Source organism: Pygocentrus nattereri, chromosome 1, assembly GCF_015220715.1.
Source record: "Pygocentrus nattereri isolate fPygNat1 chromosome 1, fPygNat1.pri, whole genome shotgun sequence".
Lineage (NCBI taxonomy): Eukaryota > Metazoa > Chordata > Actinopteri > Characiformes > Serrasalmidae > Pygocentrus > Pygocentrus nattereri.
Window position 1 is genome coordinate 5752893 of NC_051211.1, and position 22722 is coordinate 5775614.

At 40.5% G+C, this 22722-nt stretch overlaps 1 long non-coding RNA gene across 3 annotated transcripts in view; it reads right to left on the reverse strand.

The window, feature by feature from the left end:
- Positions 1-3172: 3172 nt before the first annotated feature.
- LOC108429057 overlaps positions 3173-22722 on the reverse strand; it is a 63450-nt gene continuing 43900 nt past the window's right edge. For 2 of the 3 annotated variants that reach the window (XR_005130185.1, XR_005130187.1), the window contains exons 3-5: positions 13329-13426; positions 12859-13039; positions 3173-3673 (exon numbers count right to left, since the gene is read on the reverse strand). This is a non-coding gene — a long non-coding RNA (uncharacterized LOC108429057). Of the gene's footprint in view, positions 3674-12858; positions 13040-13328; positions 13427-14571; positions 14890-22722 lie in introns of those variants that run through there. The other variant, XR_001857976.2, reaches the window with a different exon arrangement.

Genomic DNA, 22722 nt, shown 5'->3' on the forward strand with positions numbered 1-22722 from the left:
TTTATCTCTTTTCTTCATTATTAACCCTTTTATTGCCATAAAATCTGTAAAGAGAGAAAAGTTGGTTTGTTTCCTTGAGGCAACATCGAGAAATGAGGAATATGTGGGTTTGTAAGAAATACATTTAATTCTTTATATTGAGTTTAGCTGGTGAGACCTTAAAGTTCCCAATCATGTCCTTAAAGAGATTTTACAATGAACCCTTTTTCAGGGTTACAGGACCTACAAAAGCGTTTGTCTTAAAAAAGATAAAAAAGATGGTTTTTCAAGCGTTCTTTAGGAAAGACAATGGTTCTATGTAGAAGAAACGTTTGCATTCCTAAATAGTTGAATGGTTGAAAAAGGTTCTCTGATAGAGAATGTGTTGTGCATGGTTTTATATATAGAACCTTTTAGAAAATGGTTCTGTCACCAAAAGGGTTCTGCTATTGTTATGATGTCAAGCTTGTATACAACAGAAGAGCTCATCAATCGGAAGAACCATTTCACCATGAAAAGAACCAATTAAGCAAGCAAAGGGTGGATGGAGTGCTGACAAGTCTGAATAGAACCTGCTTCTTTCTTTTACTGCAAGTCCTGGAAGAACCATCTTTTTTGAAGAGAGTACATGAATCCACTGCCTTCGCTAAAGAACTGTTGAAAAAAACAGTGTTTTTAATGTTTTAATGTAATTCACTGTAAAATATGATAAGACAAAAATAGGTTAGTTCAGAATATTTGAGTGGAATAAAACTAGAAGACAATTACTGACAAAACACTTTTGTTGATTTTTTTGTTAGACTCACAAAACCTAAAATCATTTTTATTTCTGTTTTTCATTTTTATTTCTAATTTTGATTGAGAATCCTGTAAATAGATAGATAGATAGATAGATAGATAGATAGATAGATAGATAGATAGATAGATAGATAGATAGATAGGCAGACAGACAGACAGACAGACAGACAGATAGACAGATAGATAGATAGATAGATAGATAGATAGATAGATAGATAGATAGATAGATAGATAGATAGATAGACAGGTAGATAGATAGATAGATAGATAGATAGATAGATAGATAGATAGATAGATAGATAGGCAGACAGACAGACAGACAGACAGACAGACAGACAGACAGACAGATAGATAGACAGACAGACAGACAGACAGACAGACAGACAGACAGACAGATAGATAGATAGATAGATAGATAGATAGATAGATAGATAGATAGATAGATAGATAGATAGATAGACAGATGGATGTTCTGAAGTTCTAGCTCCTCGTGTTTTATGAACAGAATAATCTTTATGCTTAAATGAAAAAAAAATCAACACTTTGCCCCATAAAGTAAACATTCTGACGCTTTGACATTCTCTCCTTCTAAAACAGCACAATTTATCTCCCCTCCCTGGGGACGCTCAGAGAGTGGGGGGTTAAAAGACATAATGCTATTGATTTGCTTGTGACTCTCACAAGTGGTGTTGCGGTGTAGGGCAGCAGCTGAGTGAGTGTGGTGACCGTGGATGTGTGGACCACATCAGAGCTGCGCTGAGCAGATATGACAGTGTTTTGATACGGTCATCATGTCCCTCCGCGTGATGCTCTATAATGCTCGGCTGTCATACTCAGGGCTCTAATAGGATCCATATGGAGCTGAGGTTAGCAGGACACTAGTGCTCTTAACACCACAGAGAAAGTGAAGCATTAATGAATGGAGGAGCTTCCATCAAAGACCGCCGTGCTCTCGAATAACGCTTAAAGCGTCAGTCAGGGACTGCTGCAACTGGTAGGCTTCTTTGTGCTACTGTGAAAACAAAGGCTTTCAATCAGTTGCATTGTTAGACTCCAACAGCTAACATATACATTTACCTTTCATCACTCAGAACCTCTCCCAGAATGTCTTTAGCACTGTTGCCAAAGAGTTGCACAGAGCAAATATTCAGCATGAAAAATGTTTGGTTTAGTCTATTTATTTGGGCTAATATTTAAATGTCCCATTTTATAGTAGTTTCCTAGTAATAAGTATGTAATAAAGATTAAAATGTTTCATAAAGCCCCAGCTGTCCTTTATATGATGTGTAAGTCTCATGACAAACAGACCAATAGAAATAATCCAGTATTGATTGGAATAAAATATTTTACATTCATTTTAACTGAAGTTTCATTTGTAAGGTTTTTCTTCTTCTGAAAAGTTACCATTTTGGAAATATGAGGTTTTTGTCCAGCAACAATAATATATCGATGACACATGTATGCATGCTACACTATTCACACATAATAAATGTGTAACTGCATATATAATTACATAGTAATTATAATGAATAGAGTTTGAATTCAATTATTTCTTTTTGTATTGACAGTTTTAAGTGAGCATTTCTGGTTTGCCTTTTGTTTTGATGTCAAATTGCAAGAACATTAAAATTGAAAGTTTATTGTTGTTGTTTTTATATAAAGACTACACAAAACAATAGCTTTCCATTAAGTTAAAATTATAATAATTTGATGGAAAAGCAGTTTGGGTTGCAACTTCTTCTGTTCTGACTGAATTTCCCTTCTTGTTTAATGACCCATAATTAAAAAAAACACTCCTACACAAGTTTAGCCGTAACTGTTATGAGGTAAATAGTTAACACCTGTACTTTAATGCTACTCTCAGAAAAAAGGTCCTAAACTGTCACTGGGACAGTGCCCCTCTTGTAACTTGGGTGGGATCCTCAAGGGTCCATCTCAGCACCTTTAGTCAGGGAACATAACTGAACCATAATCCACTGAGATGATCTGTTCTAAGCTGTACTGACTCCACACATCCCGCCTCTGTTTTAAAACATTTGGTTATGAAAAGATACAAATACCAACTTTTCACCTGGGCAGTCGTGGGCTGGAGGTTAGGGAGCTGGCCCGGTGACCGGAAGGTCGCCGGTTCGATCCCCAGGGCCGACAGTCCATGACTGAGGTGTCCTTGAGCAAGACACCTAACCCCCAACTGCCTCCCAGGCACCATGGATAGGGCTGCCCACCGCTCCGGGCAAGTGTGCTCACTGCCCCCTAGTGTGTGTGTGTGTGTGTGTGTGTGTGTGTGTGTGTGTTCACCAGAGTGTATGTTTGTGGTATTAAAAAAAAAAGTATCACTTAATTTAAGGTTCACAATCAGACCCTAAACTGCTGTACATTTGAGGGAACATTTACATTGTTTGTACCTTGATGAACAAAGAACGTACCTGCACAGAACCTTCATTTCTAATGGCGCATGAACTATTACAACATAAAAAAGATCTGATTGGCAGCGCTCAAAAAACAAGCTCTTAACACCCTTTAGTTGCATCATTTCTTTCAAACCTAAAGGCTTTCAAATGCAACTCGGACTTTACAAAGACGTTGATAGAACAAGAGCTCTGAGCGTGGCTCCCTCACGCCATCAAACCTCACGATGTTGTTTTCTTTAAGTGTCCACACAGTGGAGGAGAAGAGAAGAGGGGGGTGGTAGGGTAGAAGAAGAAAGCAAGAAATGTCTGGTCCTTGTCGCTCGGCCGTGTTGTTGTGAGTGCGTCTGTGCTCGGCATGCTGGGACGTGTAGTCCCCTGGGCCCATGCAGGGAGCGTGTTGCCTCTAATTGGGCCTGTTAGGGTCAGCAATTAGCGGGCAGCCGTCAAGAACCCGCGACGGCTCCTCCTTTCATGGCGGTGCCAGTCTTCATCGGAGGAAAAGAAAAGGAGAAAGAGACAGAGAGAGAGAGAGAGAGAGAGAGAGAGAGAGACAGAGAGAGAGAGATGAAGACAATAAAGGCCAGTCCAGAAAGAATGCTAGCCCAGCACATGGCCTAGATTGCTGCGTATGTGCACGAGTGCATGAATGTGTCTAAACAGTGAGGAATGCTGTGATTGAGGGACAGAGCTTAATGAGACATGTTTGTTGCCTAAGGCTCAGAATGTCGCGTCCATCTGTTATATTTTTTTTTCTCTTTTTTTTCCCCACTCGCTTTAAACAGCCTAACAAAGCTTCTCTATTTTATACAGATACGCTGTGTTGTAATGCGTGCACGGCCTGGCCTTTTAACCCTCAGAATGATTCTGTACGCATGTCTATTCCAGGTCGGCTCAGCCATCAGGTGGCACTCAGGAGCAGCATAAGGTATGCGGTGGCCTGGTTGCCATGGTGACAGCGAGCCGGACGCTAGCGACACTGCTGTAACCATAGCCTGGAGTCATTAGTGAATCTGCCTCCATTATGGCAGCAATAAAAGCAGCTGTGTACTCCCTGTGATAGTGCCGTCCTTATTGAGGACCACCGACAATCATCCTTTTTATGGGCCGCAAATGACAGCAATCGCAGGATTTTAGACATGCTTGCAGTTCTACACATTCTGCAGAATTCCAAAACTTGGAGTTATCGTTTATCCTTCTTTTTCTACCATTGCCTTGGTAACGCTTTTTATATGTATGCTAAGAAAGCCTACGAAACTAAACCTTTTCCTTAATCTTCAGTCCGTTAGTTCAACTCATACATAAGCTCTGAGCACCGTATTCATAAAGCAAAGACTATTTATTAACCGCTTATGCCCGTATTCACAAGATGTTTTCTGTAGTAAATGACATTGGATTGCTTCATAATATTGTTCCAAACAGAACAAAAGTCTGTCACTTTAGTTTAAGACCCCTTATGTTAATATAATGTCATTTAACTTCTGTAATTATGATGTTTTTCCATTTTAAAAGCTCTTCATCTGTACTTAAATAATGCTCTAAAACCCATATGTCAAATACAAGGCCTGTATGTCAGACAGAAATCCGGCCTGCCAAAGTATTTTCATTTCCTATTAATATTTGCTCATTTCACAGTGCACTGCACTACAATCCCCAGCATGCAGTGCAACGTAATGTGAGCTCTAGCTCTAACTCTCCTACCCCAACAACAATCTATGAGACAGCGGTTAAACCTACTTTAATTCTACACATTTCTACGCCAGTCATATCACCAAACACACTAACTTCAATTAAGCTGCAGTTCAGCCAAGTATACTGATGAACTTGCAGCTGGGAATGGTTGCCAGGTGTCTAGTTCAAGCAAATAGGTAGATTTAAAAGACTGAGCTCATGACGTATTAAGCATTCATGTAATAGTCAGACGTCTGTTATAAGTGCTTGTATTTTACTGTTGAAGTTATCACTTATTTTGAATGATCAGTGGCCAGTTTGGGTTACAGCACAACATCAATAAAAAAAAAGACATTTAAAAATGACATTTGTTTCTCTGGCCCATTTATTTTTTAATATAGCCCCTTTAGTAGTTGAGTTTGACTCCCATGCTCTGAAATACACTCACCGGCCACTTTATTAGGTACACCTTGCTAGTAAAAGGTTGGACCCCCTTTTGCCTTCAGAACTGCTTTAATTCTTCGTGACAGACTTTCAACAAGGTGTTGGAAACGTTCCTCAGAGAGTTTGGTTGGTTATTTGAGTTCCTGCTGCCTTTCTATCATCTGGAACCAGTCTGCCCATTCTCCTCTGACCTCTCACATCAACAAGGCATTTTCGTCCACACAACTGACCGCTCACTGGATATTTCCTCTATTTCGGACCGTTCTCTGTAAACCCTAGAGATGGTTGTGCGTGAAAATCCCAGCAGATCAGCAGTTTCTGAAATACTCAGACCAGCCCGTCTGGTACCAACAACCACGCCACGTTCAAAGTCCCTTAAATCCCCTTTCTTCCCCGTTCTGATGCTCGGTCTGCACTTCAGCAAGTCGTCTTGACCACCTCTACATGCCTAAATGCACTGAGTTGTGGCCCTGTGATTGGCTGATTAGCTATTTGTGTTAACAAACAACTGAACACCTAATAAAGTGGCTGGTGAGTGTATGTTACTGCTTATCTTGTGTTATTCAGCCTCTGGGAAGGTAGCCTTCAAATAAAGTGCTAATTTAAGGCAACATTTGTAGGGTTACATAACATGTAACACATCCAGTTGTATGGAAATGCTGAACACGTTGAACACGTTGAACACACAGCAGTCAAAGCGCGTTTTGTGGAAAACAAGTTTACTCTGCACTTCAATATGGCATATTTCTGAAAATGCACACAATATCAGTTTATTTGTGAGTTTAACATATTAGAGATACAACCCCATTTCCAAAAAAGTTGGGACACTGTGCAAAACGTAAATAAAAACAAAATGCAATGATGTGCAAATGATTTAAACCCTACGTTTAGCTGAAAATAGCACAAAGACAACATATCAAATGTTGAAATGAAGACATTTCATGATGGTATGGGGTGCATTAGTGCACATGGCATGGGTGGCGTGCACATCTGTGAAGGCTTTTGACAACGTATTTTGCCATCCAGATGACGTCTTTTTCAGGGAGGGCCTTGATTATTTGGTGCATTCTGAAATGAAAAATGACCTGTTGAGCAGCTGAAATCCGATATCACACACGAATGGGAAAACATTTCACTTTCAAAACCACAGCAACTGGTCTCCTCAGTTCCTGAAAGCTTAGAGTGTTGCTAAAAGAGGAATTTTATTGGAAGATGTTGTTGCCATCACATTCAGAATGGCCATATATACCCCCCCCCCAAAAAAACTAAAACAATATCACTTCTTAGTTTAAACATTTGACATGTTTTCTTTGTAGTATATTCCTTTAAAAACGAGGTTTACATGATTTGCATATCATTGTATTCTATTTCTATTTACATTCTGCACAACTTTCCTGGAAGTGGGGTTGTATGACTAATATGTTAAACTCACAAATAAGCAGATATTGTGTGCTAACATTTTTAGAAATGTGTCATAAAAGAAACAATAAAGTATCCTGAATAAACAAACTATAAGGTGCCATAACATTTACCCAGGCCACATTTTTAAATTCGACAAATAAACAGAAATTGTGCATTAAAATGTGCTCCCTGTAGAGGATGTGTGCTTATTTTTAACAAAACATGCCTGTTAAACATGCATATAACTGCATCTGGCTTATTTCATTGAGCGTCAGTGGTCATAACACCTTCTAGGGTGAAGCTGACCAAAGCAGCCTGCATGGCAACTGATGCGTCCTAAATGTTTATGTGGGTTTATGTCAGTTATGATAAGGCGCATGCAGCTGTATGAAAGCTGCCCTTCAGTAAAGTGTTTTGTCTTTAACCCCTAAAAACCCTCAAAATCCCAGGCTTATTACTATTACTACAGCTTATTATTCAGGAACTACAAGGACATCAGTGCAAACAGCCTGAGCTACCCTTAGGTTATGGATGTGTTTAATAAAGCTTTGGGCCTGCTAGCGGGGCCTGGTCATTCAGGGGTTAAGTTGCATTGATGTAGACATGAAAAGCTGCATATATTCCCCTTTTCTCCTGGGAGAAAAGTGGACATACTGTACATTTACTCATTTAAGGTACCTGTAAAGATCCAATTTTGCCAGACAGTGAGTCAAACTGTAAAACACATACATGCATTTGTGCATATCCACCAGTTCTGCCCAGTGATTCCAGATCTTTGCTGGTACTGACCAGAGAAACAAAGAATTTGGGAGTTTTATGTGGTTACCATGACAACACCATCATTTTTGTATTTTTTTTTTTTTTGCCCAAGCTCTTGCAGAGTGCTTTGAAGTTACTAGTTTACCTCTGTAGTTGACACAAATGAAGACGTGACTTGCAGGTTTATGGGAATCAGTGTGAGCAGTTCCAGCTCAGTCAACCTCCTCTGAGTCTGACACAGCAGTATTAGTGCATTATTAATTAAATACGCTGGAATGATTTATTAAGGAAGGTAAACAGTACCATTCAAGAGTTTGCAATCACTGTTTTCATTCATATAACAGCAGTTTTGCTGCAGGTAAAACATTTCTGTACCCATATTTATTGTGTTTCTATGGCTCTAAAAATTAATTTTCATGAATTTGAATTAATGTGTAAGAAGCTGTTAAACATAATGAAATGTTAGAATGACAAACAGAGTCTGAGAGGATCACATAATGACTGAGAGAGCTGAATAATATCGTTCTAATAAAGTGAATATCCCAAGTGCTTTGTATTAGAAATACAAGCAGATCTGCAATATAAATAGATAAATGCAGTGTGTTGTAATTCCCATAAATATTAGAATAAAAGTTCAAATAAAACTATTTTAAAATGCTGGTGTTAAACAGTTTTACAGCAATTAAAATGAACACTACTACTACTATTATTATTATTATTATTATTATTATTATTATTATAAGCAATGGTTATGAGAAATATGACAAACTATTAAAACCTTTAAACAACAGGATACATAGCCCACATTCAATTTATCATATAATACAAAGTACATTTAAGGCATTTGCCAGATGCTCTTATTCAGAGTGACTTACAATTTGATAATTTTAGGAGTTAGGAGTCTTGCCCAAGGACTCTTATTGATATAGTGTTGGGTGCTTGCCCAGGGATTGAACCCCAGTCTACAGCATAGAAGGCAGAGGTGTTAACCACTACACTACACCAACCTACACTACACCAACCTACAATATACCAACCTACAATATACCAACCTACAATATACCAACTATACCAAAGTACAATAATGTAACTCTATTGCTACCATTCATGCTATAAAATAAATAAATGAATTAAAAGAGAACCATCAGATGTGTCCATACTGATGAGCACAGCTTCTAAAATGACTGTATGAAGTTATAATAAAATGAACATCTATAATTCCTTGTATTTCAAAAGTGATAATCACATCTAAAGACACAGAGCTTGAGTATAAATGAGGAGAAATAGACCATTACAGTACCTCTCATGGGTGCCAAAACTTTAAGACCATCTGGTTTAGAGTAAAGCTGCTTTGTATATTCTTTGTATATAACATCAAATATGCAGCACTGTACAAAATTTCATTTCCAGTCAAAACTGTCATTAAATACGTGGTATTCCTTTGTATTTAGTGTCAATATAACAGGAAATGATGTAGAAGCCCCTAAATATCATATCACATTTTTCAGCAAGTTTTTCAAAGAAATCTGCAGACACACGTCCAAAGTTCAGTCCTAGACGTTGGTTTTCCATTTCCTGTTTCTCAGCCTCCAAGTAATCAAACCCATTCAGTGGTGCTGAGGTCCAGACTCTGGGATGGTCAGTCCATCGTTGAGCTTCTTTGTTTGATGTGTCCGTCTCCTTTTCTCAGCGAGGAGCCATAGCACTGAGTCGTCGTCCCCCAGTGGGAGGATGGATGTGGATGTTTTCAGATCTGAAGCAGCTTGATTTTCTCCTCTCTCTCAGACATGAAAGCTTTAAGTGCTGTTTATCTGATGGGGGAAGTTTTGGTGTCTACCAGGTCTTCCAGGTGGTTGTTAGGAGCCCCACTTTCCCTACATCCTTTGTTTAGTTTTTTTCTCCTCTGTCTTTAGTTTCCCCCGTCTTTAGAAGTTGATTATCTTGCATCTAATCTCATCAGAAACATCTCCTCTTATGTCTTAATAGGTGCTCCATTATGAAGCTTTATCAGTGACGGTAAGTGCTGCTGTTGGCGTTGTTCATTTCTATGTAAAGATATGCAACTCGTGTTTGTTGTAGGAGCTGCGAGTCAAAAGAACATTCTCACTTTCTCAAAGGCCTCAGCAGCTCCTGCATGACTGTGGGCCATCGCTCGGTTTCCTGACGCTCAGCACAACATTTGCTGTTGATTTTTAAACCAAAGTTGAAAATAGTCGTCACACGCCCCCATACGCCCACGCTCCCAGCATGCACTGCAGAGGGCCACCTGACCTCCTGCTGCTGCTGGGGAGAGGAATCACCCACACAGCTGATGTATGTTTGCATGTGTGCGCTAAACGCTGGCAGTGGCCCAGGATAAAGTATCCGTTAATGCGCTGCCTCCACATCCTGGAACATCAGCGAGGATGGAGAGCGAGTTATGACATCCCTCCACCACAGGTAGGGAGACTTTCTCTCCACTTCGCTTCCAGCACAAAGCTGGCGCAGACCGCGCGTTTGCCACTTTTTTGACCATTTTTGAGTAAATTATAGCCGACAATACATTTCGAAATGACCCGCAGCTTAACTACACTCACAAACAGAGAAACTGCCAGTTCTACCACCTACACAAACATTAGAATGTGAGTTACTCTCAAAAAAAAAAAAGTTCAAGCAGTTTGAGTCATGGAGCCTCTGTCCACTCCCAGACGCAGCTACCAAGCTTGTTTATACAACAGCTTTAAAGATTTCCAACCACGTTCAACGAGGGACTTCGCACTCCCTCTTCCATTCTCGGAATATCTCACTATGACAATCCCTTTGGGGCTGATCACAGCGCTGGTGCAGTCAACCAGCCTCATCCTGCATTTATTTTAATAACTCTGCTGTTATTTTGTGTGGAAACATATCGCTGTTGTATGGTGCATTTTGCAGGGAAGATCCGAGGGGAATATTCAAACATACATTTCATCTGCATCATATGAAATGGACCAATACAAATGGGCTGAACATCTTGGAATAGACTCTCATTGCATTAGCTCCTGTTAAAAGGTCACTTGGAGATGTAAGATTTCTTGAGATCTTGCTGAAGCCTGATCTCTTAAACCAGGGCTGATCAGCTCCGAGAGCTGGTGTCCAGAGTGGTTTACTGCTTTAATGAACTGATGATAGGGACCAGGTGTGTTTATGCATGGGAAATTACCAGCCTGTGCTGGACACAGTCCGGGACCATGGTTTAAGAACCCTGCCTTAGAATTTAAAGAATTCATAGATGGTAAATATTTCCATTAATTGTAGATTCTGAAAAAAAATATCGTAAATATAGGATAATTTATAGCATATAGTGAATAACTCATAGAAGTTACAGACAAATTCATAGTAAATATCAAATTACTTTAACTCCTTAAATGGCCAGGGCCAACTAACTGGTGGACCCAGAGTTTTATTGCACACATTCATAAGCTAAGAATAGCTCAGCTGGCTTGCATTGACATCCCTGTGGGTTATGAATAATAAGCCTTAGAATGTAATAAGCCTGAGATTTTAAGGAGAGTGAAATAGTTACTGGATGCTATATAGTAGACAGAGGATAATTCCTAGTACTTGTTAAATAATTCATAGCATAAACTGAATAAGTCTTAGTAGTATTTGAACAATACATAGTAACTGCTAATAGTATTTACTATGTAAAAGTAATCATTCTTAGAAGATACTCGATAAATCATAGTAGGTACTGAATAATTCATTGTAGATTGTAAATAATTAAAAATAGTACTAGATAATTCATAATAGCACTGTAAAAACTGAATAATACATTTTAATACTAAGGAATGAATATTTAGATTAATGATAAAGGGCCTGATGGCGGAGATGAAGATGCTGAGATTTTCGTTGGGAGTGATGATCAGAGGGACAGTGAAGGTGGAGCAGTTTGGAGATAAAGCCAGAGAGGCCAGGTTGAGATGGTTTGGACATGTGTTGAGGAGGAATAGTGGATATACTGGGCAAAGAATGTTGGAGATGGAGCTGCCGGGTAGAAGGAGAAGAGGTAGACCTCAGAGAAGGTTTATGGATGTAGTGAAGGTGGACATGGAGATGGTTGGTGTGAAAGTAGAGGAGGCAGTGGATAGGGCAAGATGGAGGCAGATGATCCGCTGTGGCGACCCCTAAAGGGAGCAGCCGATAAAGGGCCTGATGCCAAATGATTGTGACACACTTTACAACAGTACCAAAAAGTTTACTAACATGCCACTGTAGAAGACCTACTGAATCCCAAAAGAACTTTTCAATGGAAGGTTCTTTAGAGAACCATGTTTTGTGAAAGAGAGTGTGTTTCAAAGTTTGAAGAAACTCCATGTAATGTAAAGGTTCTCAGAAGTACTCAAGTTGGTATAGAACTATTACATTACGTTAGGATTCTCCAAACCTTTTGACGGTTCTTCACACAACTCTTTTGGAAACAAGGTTCCTTATGGAACACAGGTGATTCCTAAAGTTGTGCTTTTTGTCCAAGAAGCTCAATATGAGGCATAATATTGGGGGCAGTCATAGGCTGGGGGTTAGGGAACCAACCTTGTGACTGGAAGGTCACCAGTTTGATCTCCTGAGCTGTCAGTACATGGCTGAAGTACCTTTGAGCAAGACACCTAACCCCCAACTGCTCCCCAAGCGCCATGGATAGGGCTGCCCACCGCTCTGGGCAAGTGTGCTCACTGCCCCCCGGAGTGTGTGTTCACTAGTATGCATGTATGTGGGATTTTCGCAGGACGAATGGGTTAAATGCGGAGGTCTAATTCCTCTGTTTCCAGCATGCACTGCAACGTAATGCGTGCTCCCACCCCCTCCCCAGTAATGATCTATGGCACCGCCCCACAAAAAACAAACAAAACAAAGAGATGCCAGGTGTCTAGTTTAAGTGAACTGGCCGTGCTAATAAAACCTACTGTACATTGAGGACATTTAAAGAGGTTTAACAGTATCTGCAGTTAATACAGTCTATGGCTTTATAACAAATTATTTATTTATTATCATTTTTTGAATCATTCAACTATTCAGCCCCTATTTTTAGATGTAGTGTTGGCGTAATTTGAATAAACAAAGGCCAAAATGTAAGTAAAAATACAGTAAATACACAGCTGGCCCACTGATTTGTTGAGATTTTTTAATCTGGCCCTATTAGTGGTTGAGTTTGGCACTACTGTAAAACACTCAGTGCTTAGTAGTGGAGAGTTATTTTCATTATGCTACGCTATTTGAATTTGATGACATATTTAATTACACAGTTCATCTTATTTACATTCCATTTACATTCTGTACTGACAGCTCTGCACTTCTTTTTAATGACAAGAAATTGTAACAATATGGCAAAAAGAGCTTTTCTATCAAATTCGAATCAGAATAAAACATCTCCTCTACTCACAAACACCAATGTGGGATGGATGGAAAGTTTAGAATCCACTTTTTCCTCAGAGCTTTACTTCAGACTAGTCCTCACGGCTGGGGAGCTGCGGCAGGCACCAGCTCCACTAGCTTATCACCGGTGTCAGCCAGGACGGGGGAGAGAGATTGCAGAAAAGTGACTGGATTTTATCCACGGCGAGCTGTGTGAGTGAGAGAGAGAGAGAGAGAGAGAGAGAGAGAGACAGTGAAAAAAAGGAAAAAAAAAACCATCTTGGAAATGTGGACAAATGCTCTCGATACTCTTCCAACCTAATAATGAGGTGTGTGTGTGTGTGTGTGTGTGTGTGTGTGTGTGTCAGCACACTTGTCGCCTTCTCGTCCGCGCTGGAAACTGCGAGGCCGACTTTGCCACATGTTTGTGCACACGCTCCTTCTTCCACTGCTGTCTCCCCGTAAAGCTGCGTGCGTGGGGAGAGCTGATTGACACACCTTGCATCCCTAATGGACTGGCAGAGGAAGATGGCACCACACGGTTTTTTGCCAGGGGGATCCGCCGCAGGCAAACACTCACTACTTTACACATCGCCCTGAGAGAGAGAGAGAGAGAGAGAGAGAGAGAGAGAGAGAGAGAGGGAGAGAAATAAATACATCAGCCTGCCACTCACCATAAACATCCACACAGACAGTCGCGCACTCACACTACCATGCACACAAACACGTTTGTGCTTATTAGCTATGAAAACTAGCAAATCTTCAGACCAGGACAGATGTTTCTTTTTACAGTGACACGTGTTCAATAAAGGAGAGTAGATAACTATTGACTTTTGAGGGAAAATTCAAGTTGGAGCTCCTTCAGGTTAGAGCGTCTGGGTTGTTCACTGCTCAAAGGGGAATTCCACTCTTTTTAACCAGTCAATATCTGCATAACTGACTGGTTAAGATGTAAACAAAGTTACTCAGAGTGGCTTCATGTGAAATACCTCGTTCTTCAGGAGCAGCGTCAGAATTGTCAGAACATCCCTTTGAGATTCTCGTCCATCTTGACACTGCTGCATCACACAATTCCTGCTGATCATGCTGTGTATCGCCCGTTCTACCACAACCCAAAGGTACAGTTTGTTACCTTTTTTCTGAGAGTGTAGGGTCAGAATTTGACACCAACAGCAAGAATCCATGGACCCAACGTGCCTTGACTCAACAGTCCAGGCTGGTGGATTCAGCTCCGACGACTGGGAAGGCCACTGATGAACACTGACCTCACTGTCATGGTGCATTATTATGCTTAAAGTAGCCATTAGAAGATGGTGAATTGTGGCCATGAAGGGATGAACATGGTCAACAGCAATACTCCAATAGGCTGTGGCATTCAAGCGATGATTGATTGGTATTTTCAAGCTCACAAACACATTCCCCACACCATTACACCACCTCCACCAGCCTGGACTGTTGAGTCAAGGTACGTTGAGCCCATGAATTCTCGCTGTCGGCGTCAAAATCTGACCCTACACTACCCTCTTGTCACAGGGGTGGTATCCTTAAGGGTACATCTCAGTAAGTTTATTTAGTCTCGTCTTTTATTGTTCTGTTTTAAAACATTAGTTCATGAAAAGGTACAAATATGTACTTTTCACCTGGGAAAAAAACTTATTTGAGGAAAACAATTGGATCTTTAAACCACTGTTGTACTTTTGAGGGAACATTTACATTAAACCTTGATGAATGAAAAATGTACCTGAACAGAACGATGTGCCTCAACAAAGAGATTCAACAGATAAGGCTATGCTCTTCCAGCCTTCAACTGTCCAGTTTTGGTGAGCCTGTGTCTACTGCAGCCTCAACTTTCCATTCTTGGCTGACAAAAGTGGAACCCAACATGGTCTTCTGCTGTTGTAGCCCATCCACCTCATAGTTTGTCATGTTGTGCATTCAGAGATGCTTTCCTGCTCACCACAGTTGTGCAGTTATCTGTGTTAACTTGGCCTTTTTGTCAGCTCGAACCAGTCTGGTCATTCTCTGTTCACCTCTCTCATCAACACGTTGTTTCCGTCCACTGGGCTTCTCACTAGATGGGTCATTCCATGGAAATGGCACATTTTGAGTCCTCATCTCCTCTTTAGGTGTATTTTATCTACTGGGTCACAAAAATCTATATTTTAACAGCTTTACACATACATTGAAATATCTCCTTTAATACAGTGTATTTTTTTTTTATTTGATCTTTTTATGAGAACTTTGCTTATTTGTTTATTTTTGCTGACACCACCTATTTTGTCATGTCCCTCATGGCCTTCAACGAAAGTATACTTAGAATATACCAAATACAACTATAAAAAAGTCCATATATTTTGATGTCAACCTAAACAACTGTCTGTGTTTAATTGTTTGTGATATTATTTTTCAAAATTAATTGATAATTATTTATTAAAATCACATTATTTAGTTCTGTACCTAAGTAACCCCTCAACCCCGTAACACAAATGAATCTCCCCCACAAAAACAATGGTATGATCCATATGATCCATATACATCAAGAAGTGACATCACTCAAGTCTTTTGGACAACAGGACAGCAAAGACAGGCAAGTGGCTTCCTTCTTTTATTTAATTTTGGTCATTTATCTTGTGATATTGTGGTCGCCAAACTCAGTGACTCAACACCGTCACATGAAAAAAAGATAGAAAACTATTACTTATAAAAAAAGTTTTTTTTATTTCAAAACTATATGCTAATTCTGAATCTCATGCATGCCATGTGCTCTCTCTCTGGTATACAGTATGTAGAGCAGCGGCCATTCTGTGCAAAAATCACAACCCCGTCACACTCGACCCCGTTACATGTTTGACTGTGAGGTTTACAGATCAATGATACATTTAAGCAAAAAATTTGAAAATGTCAAAGTCCAATTTGAACCATTCTAGTGGAATGACCCAGATGCTCTTTTCTTTGTTGCACCACTTTGAGTAATTCTAGAGAGGTGCTTGGCTATGTTCTCAATAGCTCAGTTTAACTAGACTGTCTTGGTACTCACCAACATTTTACCCAAAAATGAGGACACAGCACTTTGGAGGCTGTACTTCACACTTACTCACTTAATATCTAGTAGCTCTTTGACATTTCAGTGTAATTTAGTTAAACTGATGGCCCCCAGTTCCTATCACCACACATTAGTCCTCTCTCAATAGCTGTTTACATTCAAAGACTTTCGCCAATCCGATTGAATACAATCGGATTACAGATTACAGAAGTGTTTATGCTCACTCTATTCAACTATCTGACGGAAAATCTTCGTTTACATGCTCGGCTACAAATAATCCGATACAAAATGACACGTATGTGTGGAGTAGCTCTTACAGTAAACGTTACCATGACAGCGAACATCACGTGAGGTCCAGTCAGAGTAAGATGAGCAGCAGTGAGCAGTGCTTGTGTTTTTAATTGCTTTAAAATGATGTCAGACTCAAAAACTGTCCTTCATATGTCCTTATTAAAGAAGGCAGAGAGGAAGACGTCGTGTTCTGAGACACATAAGCTCCGTCCCACCGCCACTGGTCTCCTTTGCAGACCAGTTTCTGCTCCCACCATGTTGAACGTTATAAACCTTTCAATATGATGCGACGCACAAGCGCAGAATGTATTTACACATTCCGATAGGGAATGTAATCGGATTCAGGCATTTACATGGCTATTATTCTTCTATTTAACTGATTATTTAGAGGTTTACCCACCTTGTTTAATCGGATAGAAATTGTATTCCGAATGGCCTCAATCGGACTAGACTATTCTGATTGAGGTGTTTACATGGACGTATTCTATTCCAATTGAGCTATCAGTCGGATTATTAATGGATTTTTAGGCTGCATGTAAACAGCTATTAAACGCGTTATGCTGTAATTTCAAAAATTGGTAGAAGTCCCCTTTCAGCAACTATAAAATGAAGTGTCTCCTTGAATTGTTGGCCACATAAGTACTTGCAGTTTAAGCAGTAAAGCTGCCACCCCATATATTGGCTAGCTGCACAATGATTTGCCATCATCGTGCGATTACGCCACAGCACTGTTAACTAGTTGGTGCACATTTGAAGGAAACAATGAAAGAATAAGGAAAAGAGAGAGATTCCCCTTGTCCCGGCTTCCTGAACATGTTTGTGTCGTTTACTCTGAGAGGCCTGCCTTGCCCCGAGAGGATCCGCTTTAATTGCGGTGGAGTCAGGTGTATTACGCTGTATTAAAGGACATTAGTGGGAAAGAGGAATTAGAGCATTTTAGATCCAGTGACACCTCGGGACAATCAGGCACTAACTACACATCACCCTGACAGAGTCGCACGTCCTCCACTCTCTCCCTAACCCTCCCTCTCCCTCCTCTCTCTCTCTCTCCCTCTCTCTATTGATCCGTCCTTAATGGTCCTGTTAAACACAGACACCAGGCACTTTAGCGGGCTGAGGCCCACTTAGCAATACAGCTCTCACAGCTCTCTTTAGGGGCGAACGCTCCGACCGCAGCTGTGGCAGGCCTGAGACGGCTCACCTGAGCTCTCCTGAAAAAGGTCACTGGGACGGTTCAGCGTAGGGTCTCGTGGTGCTGCTTTTGAGAAACACTGACATGGATGTTTGGGTGCATTAAAGGGATAATCTAGCAAAAAAAATGATCTAAACAATTTCCCTCTTCCCCAAATGTAGCCAATCCAAGACAAGCTCATATGTTTGGTGCATCTTCAAGTTTGTCCCGGAGCAAGGCCCATGAGGCTAATGTGGCTACAAAGTAAGTAAATTAAAAAAGCCAATTAAGCACCTGTGTAAACTGCATGCCTAAATCACCTCATGCCTCAGTCTGTGTCGACTTGTTAAGTGATCACTAATAAACTTTTTATGTGGTTTCTAACACTGTATAAAAAAAACTGGTGTCTATAAACATAGACAGTACATTGAATAGTAGCAACAATCCAGAAAGAGCTTCTCTATATTATAATGTAACTTAGGCCCAGTCCCATTTTACCCCTTGCCCGTACCACTTTGGCCATAGTCCTCTGTTTTGCACGTTCACATCAAGGGTCCCAGTTTTTGTTGAGATGGAGGGGTGGGGCGAAGTGTTAGGGCTACATGGCCCTCCAGATGGAGGTTTTTCAGAAACTCCAAACAGAGTGATATGAGAAAAAAGAAGAAAAACCGGCAAGATGGCAGCGCGAGTGACCAAAGAAACCCACAAATGTGAGAATTTATTAGAAGCTTTACTGGCGTGGCCATACAGAGTTACAGTCTTGCCAAAGCATCTTCAAACTGTAACAAGAAAAGAGAACATTTAGAACAGAGCATAAGAACTTTTACTCTGTCAGAAAATGACGATAACCACTGTATGATCTTAGTTTAATGTCGTTTCAGTGTATTATGCTCGTTTTCTTCATAACAAGCACAGGAAATATCTAATAGTGTCACGATTGGCTCCTCCCACTCCATGTGCGTTTGTTTTGGTTCATGCCCCTTGTTTTGTGACTCCGCCCCTGAGTGTTTTCACCTGTCCCTCGTCTTCCCGGTGTGGTATTTAAGCCCTGTGTTTGCTGGTCTTTGTTTGATGTATGTTGGTTGGTTGTTATCTGCTGTGGTGTTGGTATGTTGGATTCTGGTTTGTCTGTCATGTCTGCCCCTCGATCAATCCCTGTTGGCTCTATGACCCTGGACCATCTTGACTATGACCCTGGATTTGCCCATAATAAATCTCGCCTATCTCCGCATATGCATCCACCTCCTCGCCCCCCATTACAAATAGCATGCTACTGTTAGTAGCTAGTGAGCTAACTTTCCCGCTCCACCTTAAAAAGTCCAGCAGTTCTGACGCCTGGAGCGCCAGAATGTGACCACTGCACCGTTTAAGGTGGAATGGGAAAATTCAAACAAGAATCTGGAGAATATCTGACTTCAGCTTCATATCACTGAAGAATTAGTGGTGGGCGATAATAAATAACTGCCCCCCTCTTTGAAGGCGTATGATGCCCTAAATGTAAGTAAAGCCCAGCAGTGAGGAGCTGAACTTTAACCTCCTCTGCTGTCCCTGCAGTCCGGCCAGATCGCCTGCAGAGCAGCGCTAGTAGCTGTTAATGAAGTGATGCACTTATTTATTTATTTTTTTGTTTGAGTTTTGTAGGGCAAAATTTCAACCACTTCCTGTACATGAATTCCTATGTAGTGCACTATGTAGGGAACAGGGAGCCATTTGAGATTCAGCCCCAGTGTGAGAGGAGGGGCGCCGCTGGATTGGTGTTAATAAGACTCGTGGGGGTGATTTGGTGACCAAAAAGTACTTATAAAGTGAAGGTTTTTGCATTAAACAGTGCCGTGTGGTCACATCTTCATTGTTATTCGACAAGAAGTTCGAAAGTTCATGAAATGACCAACAATATACAGCGATGGGCGACCGAGCGTTCCCCTCATTCATCAGTCCATGGTGACTTGCCAGCTACACCATGCGCTAATGAACTATATTTCTTGGCTGAAAGATTGTGTATTTTATCATAGGTTATGTTGTCCGCTGTTTTATAAAAGCAATAAGCCACTTGAGCTCATTACAAGGAACACTCAAAAAACATTAAGCAAATATTTGACATAAAACATAAAAACATAAATATACACTTTACTTATATATATTCTTTAGAGGCAACCCAATTTGCATAAATCCCAAACAGATTTAATTGAACTGTATAAGACCTGCTAGATTTTTCCACTAAATCTTATTAGGAGGCTGTGCAGATGCACAACAGTGACAGGAAACACATCATCAACCAGGAATCTGCTTCAGCCGGCATGGTGGACATGAAACGGCACTTTAATTTTATCTCCTGCCGTCCTTCGTTATCCAGCGCAACTGCGCTGAAATACTGATGAACATTAACTTCATCTGTGTTTTTAATGTTTTTGACCAAATATTAATGTTTCATTTTGCTTATTTTAAGAGAAACTCTAGACAAACACCAGCGAACCTGCCAGCTAGCATCCTTGCTAGGTCTGTTGCCATGGTAACGGGTACAAAAGTCAGATTAAATAAACGATGGCAGGGATTTAATGTGCACCGGTATATAAAGTTGAATTCTATTAATATTCAAATCAACAGTTGACGGTTTCTGCTACTGTAGGCGACCTCGACATGTTAGCATAGCATGAAGTGACTGATAGCGTCAGCAGGCTAACTGGCGTGATGGTCAGCATGAGAGCTGCACCTCAGCAGGAACGTTGTGCGCATAAAGATTTGCTGTAATTAGTAGTTCAGTTGGGTGTGAATAGAAATTCTAAAGTAGGGAATTTGATCACGGCTGAAATCTATAAAGTTCTGTTTATTTATTTATGAGGCTTTAAAGTTTACATGTGTCTGTAATGAGACTCAAATACTGTTTAATACAGTTTGGACAGTAAATGTTTGTGAATTTAACACGTTTAGTAATTTAATACATTTACACAGTCTGAGTAACTGCTCTGTATACAGAAGGTGCTTTTAACTCTTCAGAAATAAATAAAAGTGATGTAAAAGAATGAAATAAATCCTACAAGCACTTCTAATTTATACGTTATTTAATTCACTCAGGTTTGTTGAACATGATGGAGAAACATAATATAATACCATTTTTACATTGGATTTATGAATTTAAATTGAATGGAAAATGGACATGTAATTAAAATACATAAGGTTTAACTTTTGGGCTTAAATATTTTTTGAGTGATGGGGGAGTCCAAGCAAGTATTAAAAATTCTTATTACAGGGGCAGTTGTGGGCTGGAGGTTAGGGAACTGGCCCTGTGACCAGAAGGTTGCTGGTTTGATCCCCAGTGCCGACAGTCCATGACTGAGGTGTCCTTGAGTAAGACACCTAACCCCCAACTCCGGGCAAGTGTGCTCACTGCCCTCTCACGTGTGTGTGCTCCCTAGTGTGTATGTGGTGTTTCACTTCACGGATGGGTTAAATGCGGAGGTGGAATGAAAAAGTATCACTTAAATTTTGTGTAAAGCAAGTTGTGTATGACAGCTCAAAGAACCATTTGAATGCATATGTGCTTATTTGTATGGTTTAATGGTTCTTCTCTATGACGGAGAACTTGCTCTATGTGGTTCTTTTAAGAATATTTTAAAATATTCGCCAATATCTACTTAAGATTGTTCTTAAACGTGTTCTCGAGAGAGGTCCTAGGAAAACATCCACAGCAGATCCATGACATGTACTTAAAGCACAGAACTGTTCTCACCTTTGTGCTCCTGAGGGTGAGGAACACCAAAGAACAAACCCCAAATAAGGAAACACTGGTGATCGTCTGAATCTTTGTGAAAACTGCACGTTGAGGATGAAAGAGATATAGCTGTCCGTTTAACGACGGTCGAATCTGTTCTCTTGATACTTTTCATTCACTTAGGATTCTCTCTATCATGAAGAACTTGGACAGGTACATTCAACTTAAGGTATTGTAGCCATTTCCCTGCCCGTTAATATACGTCTGGATCGGCTCCAGTCCTGATACTCAATCACATCGGGAGATCCCCACATAGGACCCTTTTTAGCCTCCCCGGTCCCTCTCGATCTCATTAGGCCAAGCCTGCTGAATACTGATGAAGCGCATGCTGTCATTAGCTGGTGATGATTCCGTAGTGAGCCAGCAGTCCCTGTCCTAATCACACTCACACGGCCAGCGAGGCAGGACTTTGCTGGCTTTTCCTGCTGTTTGTTGCTTCACTTCCATCCAAATTTTCCTCTTATCAACACTGTCGTTATTGGTGAGACATTAGCGTTCCCATTACGAGAAGAGGAGTGGCGATCGTTCAGCCATGTGCAACAGGCTAAGAGTAACAAAATTCTTTAAAAAAAAAAAAACAAAGCACTTTTCTTTTCCTCTCTTGTGACACAGCCAGCTAAATCTCCTCATCTGGCAGGGAATACGTCAAGTTCGTAGCGTCTTGGTGCTCTACTTTACGGACAGAGAGAGAGGGAGAGAGACTTAAAGAGTGTTAGAGAGAGATATAGACAGTAAAAAAGAGAGCAAATTGTGCAAAGAGGAGGAGGACAGAGAGAAAGAGAGATGGAAAAAAAAAGAAAAGCATGTTCTAAAGGCAAACAGTTGTGTTTGCAGTACATTTAGAACAAAGCTCTTCAGGGACCCGAAGCTTTAGTGAAGAAAAAAAAACAAAAAAAAAAAAACACGGAGTTGCGTTTTATTAGTTGAATGATATAAAACATGACAAAACATCTACTCAGAGAGGAGAAAAGATTCACATGCTCCCTCTGGGATTTCTATATAGGGCATGAGCTCTCTTCTCTCACATTTAGTGAGGAAGAGTGAGTGAGAGAGAGAGAGAGAGACAGAGAAAGTGTGTGCATGGGCGCATTGCGGGTCTGAACTGAGGACTGTGTTGAATGAGGCCCGTAGCTTCACTGGTACGTTGCTCTGGATAAAAACTTCTGCCAAATGAACAGTAGAAGCACAGATACGCACATACACTCAAACATAGATATGCATAGGCAGGTATGTGTGCAGATTGATTAAGACAAATATAGATAGATTTTTTTTATTACTGCTTGTGGACAGTAATTAGTTTCTGTACTTTAGTATTTTTGGTGTATCTGTACTGAAGTTTCTCCACTTTTTCCTTTCACTCCACTACATTTCAGAGTCTAATATCCGACTTCTTCCTCCTACATTTTGAGAAATCTGTCGTTCCTTTTGGTTTCTGTGTGTATAAAAACGTCACATGTCAAATCGAAAGAAGCGCAAAGCCAGAGCACCAATCAGGGCCCAGCGGTCACTTTGTTTAGAGCTGGTTTTGACCTGTTGGTCATACCGACCCAGTGCAGCACGCGGTTCAACGTCAGCGCAGCAGCGTAAAACTTTGGGAGAGTCTGTTCAACATAAATGA